The sequence below is a fragment of the Protopterus annectens genome, chromosome 11.part0, assembly GCF_019279795.1.
Source record: "Protopterus annectens isolate FY-2018-M chromosome 11.part0, PAN1.0, whole genome shotgun sequence".
In the NCBI taxonomy this organism is placed as follows: Eukaryota; Metazoa; Chordata; order Ceratodontiformes; family Protopteridae; genus Protopterus; species Protopterus annectens.
The window spans coordinates 102893686-102899685 of record NC_056745.1 but is presented as its reverse complement, the minus strand read 5'-3'; positions in this window follow the sequence as shown (position 1 = coordinate 102899685).

Here is a 6000-nt window from a genome sequence, read left to right as displayed (position 1 = left end):
GTATGGAATATACGGAAGGAAGTCCAGGTGACCGGACCTTTGTCCATTGGTATATTCTGGGATTTACAACGCTGGCTAATCAGTGTGCTCGTTTTCGAATATTAACGGTCAGTCATTGTATAATTGTAGTTATAGAACTATATGTTGTATAAAAAGATTTATAATGTCTAGGAAATCAGAAATGATTAAGTCATTGTTTGTTAGTTAAATTAGACCCACACTTGAGTATGGAATAACAATATGGAAACCTTACAAGAAAGCAAGCATGAGTAAACTGGAAAGAGTACAGCAGAAATATACTAAGGGCATCCATGGATGTGAAAATTTAAGGTATTATGAAAGACTAAAATATCTGAACTTGTACTGTGTCTCTTTTAGATATCTAAGAGGAGATCTTATTCAGGTATGTAAGGCATTTAGAGACAACTATCTTTTGGAATGGTTGGGGTTATCAAAATGTACAAAAGAATCATCAGACAACCTATGTAGAAGATTTTATAGGAATGAGAACTGTACTAATTGGTTCTCTGAGAGAGTAGATGATGCATGGAACAGACTACCAAATTACATTAAAGCAAGTACTAGTTTAGATACTTTTAAGAACAGCCTGGACACTTATTAGGGAACACGTGTTTGGTATATTGGCAGGCTAGAAGGGCATTAATGCCCATGTTTGAAATATTTGTATATATGTATGTCTGTATTCGAAAGCCATATAAAAAAGCATATTAAGAAGTGAACATGTGATAAGACACAAAAGAGCATCAACATTTTTCCCACTATCTAGAATATTTGATGAGAACATAACTAACAAATATATATTTTAAGAAAATGAATAAAATTGTTAAATAACTATTTATAATTTTGCCATTCTCATTTTTAACACCAGTTTTTTAGAAATGTTGGGCTCTGATGCTACCTATGTTTGTTCAGCATACTTTTGATACATGTTTTAATTGATATGAACTTTATAGCCTTTTTTTCTCCACTGTGTGTGACACCTGGAAAAATGAATAAGGTAGCATACAAGTTCTGCAGTCAACAATCTGTGATTAGAAAATGAAATATCAAACTGTAGAAACATTTCCCTTTTAATTCAGCTATCGTTTGTATTCTGCAGTCTTGACATCCTGCTGACTAAATCTTTAACTTATGATTCGATGTCCTAGTTTTTTTCTGGATTCCAGTTATAGGTTTGTACTTTTTTCTTCAGTTTGAAATGCACTGTCTAAAGTCATTGGTATGGCAAAATGGCATGCCCGTGACCTTTTGCATTCTGCATCCTATTTTCTGTCTCTATTTGGGATCTTGGCATTATTTGTCCATATGTTAATCCTTTTAAAAGGTAGCAGACATCTGCATCTGTAACTGTAATGCCTGCCACTATTTGCTGATTATTATAATCTTTTGTTTACTCAAGAAAATAGTATTTCACTATGTAGAACACAATGCTGAGTCAGAATAGAAAGCAGATACACTTCCTTAATTTCAGTCCTTGCTTTCCTTACTGCATCCATAAACTGGTGCCCTTCAAAAGGTGATCATAAATCCAGTGTTCATACCACTCACTAATGGTTAGCTAAGAAAATAAAACATATAACTTTCATCCTTCCACTTTTAAAATCAGGGACGAACAGCACATAGTCAAGGGTTGTTTTCAGAAATCTCAATTGAGTATTTTTGTTTAGCAATATTGTATTTAAATGGAAATTTACAAAAAAATGAAAGTCTGCATTAAAGCAAGGGATAACAGATAAGTGCCAGGACCTAACCACACAGTTATGAGTTCATGTGTTGCTAGATGGAGATGCTTCAAGAGATAATTTTAATTACTTAGCAACCACCAGAACTATAACTGCATGTGATTAACTCAGTCGCACGCCAGTAGCTGTTAAATGTCACACCTCAAGAAACCTATACACATTCTTAGATTATTGAGCATTTTCTGAAAAATCTGGGTAAAGAACACAAGCCAGCCAAATCCTGTAAACATTAAATTATATTAAAATGATACACATAGAATGTGTCCAACAAAGTCTCCTTTAGGATTACAGGGGTCAGTGCATTCACAGTCTTTATATTAATACTTTAATATATTATACCGCAGGAAAATCTAGAGTTATATTTGTCTACATGATTTAACTTTTCACAACTTGGCAGCTGTGCAACTTAGATATATAGAGGTAGCACTTTTTTTGAAGATACTTGAACTTTTATATGATGACAAATTCCTTCCCAAGTGTTTTTTACTGAAATATTTACCACCATATAAAAACATATATGCCTGCATAATTGGATCAACAAATGATGCTAATTTCAAGTTGTACGACTTAGAATGAAAGTATCGGTGGCAATTTTCTTACAGCAACATCTAGGGTTTCGCTTGATGTTATGTTAGAGTTTGTACGTCAGATGGTTTTGGAAAAAAATGTGCATATGAAGTGTTGCAAAGCCTCATAATTACCAGTGAACAACTAATATATATATATATATATATATATATATATATATATATACACACACACACACACACACACACACACACACACACACACACACACACACACACACACACACACACACATAATGATAATCTGTTTTCTTTCTCTCAGTGTGATTTATATTACTCAATAATACTATCTCGCTCAGATATCAACATATAAATGCACGTATGAGAATATGAACAACAAACACATGTGACACTTGGTGGCCTAATATCTCTTCTGCAGTGCATCCTAGAGTAACAGTCGTAGTGCTGTTTTATTTCTTACATCTTGTCTATTCATAAAGTTCCTGTTAATAATTGGTAAGTGGCTTAATTAAGGAATTCACCCCCCAAAAAATGTCACAATGGCATCAGGAGCTGTGGGTCTTAAAAGGAATTATATTAAAAAGATACTCTAGGTGTAAATGAGTTCAATCCCATTACTTATTATCCTTTATAGTGCACCCTCCATGTTACACACGCACACTATTATATTTTGTGTATTATGTATTTTGTTTTTTCAGGTTGTTTTAGCAAATAACAAAACTCAGTTCACTGCCAACATAGAATATTAAACACTGCCATGACACAGGCAAATGCTGTTAATGGGCTTGTTACATAACAGGTGCATCCCCCCACCCCTAGTTGTGAAATCAGGGTATTTTGTCAGGAAATGGTGCATAGAGTTGAGGCTGTGAGCAGTAGTTTCTGTGATACAGGCTTTGATTCTCTCAGCCCTCACTTGCCTACTATGTGACCTTAAGCAAGCCACTTAATCAAGCATTGTTTCCAGTTCACCCCTGAAAAAGTATTGTGTGTCCAGTGAGCCGTACCTGTTTAAAAATTGGTATTAGGTTCATTTTCATATTGTCAAGTGTTTTAAATCATCCTAAATGTGTTTATACACATCTGATGCAGTTTTATACATCCCTGACCCTATTCAAATGAAACATTGACAACTGATTTGGAGGTCTTAAATTTACCTCTGCTCTGGCCCCATGTCCTTTATTGACAGATGCTGTCAATAAGAAACATTTTATCCTACCTAACGGACCCCCCCACACAAATCCTTAGTTATCTCCCTGCTAACATGCCCTCCATATGGTCACCCATGACATTTGGGGACCCAAATGGTTTAGGTTGCGTAGCTAGGCTTGTAAGGGTCCTAGTAGTTATTAGCCTAGTAACAATCTATGGGCTTATGAACCTGTGTATACTGTTTTACCAAAATTTCTGAGTAATACTCAGGTTCCGCCTTTGCTACAGTTTTGAGTCCATTTTCCAGAAAGCAACCTGGGAGATCATGTGAAGGTAAGCAGACAATTAATGTAGACAGTCTTTTCCTCTCCATATTGACCATATTGCATGTCAGTAAATAATAATAATAATAATAATAATAATAAACATAGATATATAAAAGACTCAGCCTTTATTTAACATCTGTAAACGTTTTCTTCCAGGTGTATTTGTTGTCTTCTCTAGAGAAAAAACTATGGTTCTACTTTTCCCTGATTTTAACTTCATAAGTATGGCTAAAAACTCGGATGTGAGAAACGTTGAATTACATCTTAACCGGGAACACAGTATACCAGAGCTGTTGTCCAATACAGGAAAAATCTCGACAGAATCAGGGACAAATTCTGACATAATCAGGGACAATACAAGTCACTTTTAAAATATTAGTACTATTAAAATGCGACATTGATGCAAGAAGGGTATGCGAATAAACATGCATTTTCTGAGCTAATATATATATATATATATATATATATATATATGTAACTCTAATTGTTGTTATTATTTATTAAGTATAATTCACCATCTTTTTTCCAAAAGAATTTAGTTTTAGGAGGGAGTAAGACGGGCAGAGCTAAAATATGAGTCAAATTCAGGGACATCCCTGAAAATTAGGGGCAGTTGTATGCTGTATACAAACGTTGTTTATTATTATTTCTCTAATCACTTCAGCTTATTTGGAGTTTCGGTAAACATTAGTTAGTTTTGGATGTAGAGTATCTGTAAGAAAACCAGTACTTAACATCTGTAATCATCACGAACATATATGAAACATGTTTGAAAGGAATGGGGTGCTTCTCTCTGCATCAAAAGGTCTGGGGACCGGGGTCATAGACCTCAAAATCTTAGCATAATAATGAGGAACAAAGCTAAAAAAAATGGGGGACAACTGACCAAAGTAGGGACAGATTTTGTATATCCTCACTCTTATATTCTTAGAACGTTTCCAGAATAAAATGTTTTGCAATTGCCGAGTATTTTCTGAAGCATCTGAAGTCTGGTGCTGAAAAGTCTGTCAATATTTAATTAGCGACAGCAATCCTCAATGATTTCACCAGAAAACCACACATTTTTCATGAAGAACAGACCAAAAAAATTCGAGGTAAAGTCATGGACTCTATGTTAAATCATGGACAACTGACTGCTAAACTTTGGCTGGAAGACAAGATGGGGCCTTTTATCTGAAATTTTATCTGGTTTTAAAGGCGGCAGTCCTTGCTTTCATAACAAAGTTCATTGCGACCAGGTAGTTAGTAATAAGGTCCGAGGGGATACATATAAGATCATTTTCTTAAGAATTAGACGCTTGCAATTGCAAAGTCTCTTTTGTATTGCTTAAAAATAATCCTGTTCGACCTTCACAAATTGGTTAGGGCAGATAAAAATGCTAAATTAAGCCAGAAATGCTGCCAGTTTACAAGATAGTTCAAATGCACTGTCTTCCTGTCTTCTCCTGTAAAGTGCAGTTTCAACTGGACCTTTACTACTAGCACATCTCACATCTCTATTGTCTCTCATTTTTCAGAATGTTTTATTTTTTACCTCATATTTTTTCTATTCCTTCTATTTTTTATATTAGTAAGTTACTAATGCCATAGCCCGCACCTTCAAGTTTCAGACTTCTCGTTTAGAAAATACGTATTATTCTTGTAACGTGTTAAGTGTTTAGGGTGGTATTTATAACTGTCCCTGAATTTTGGTTCTGTGCCCCCCCCCCCACATCACATTGACTTTGTCTAGAATTCTTGTGCAAAGAACTTGAAAGGTATACTACTTTTACACAACATTTTGTTGACACTTTCAGAGACGGGGGGGGGGGGGGGTGTAATATTTATTGTCAGAGCAAACTGTACATAAAACCCAAAAGGAACAATTGGTACGGCCTCTCGACCTATTAGAGCACAACATCTGGACAAAACCACAAATAATGGGGGGGGGGGGGGCAAAGACACAAAAATAGGGACAATTTTAAATATTGCTCTTACAAACTGAGAAAATTGATGAAATAATGGTTTTACATTAACATGGATTTTTCTGAAGGGTATGAAGTTGAAGTCTGAAACTCAAATGTCTATCATTATTTTCTAACTTCGGTCCTCAACGATTTGCCAGAAAGCCACATTTTTATGACGAACATACAAAATATATTATATGAAGGAACAATCTGGACATTCTGCGAAAATGTGGACATTTGGGGAGGTAGTCACTATCTCGTTCTG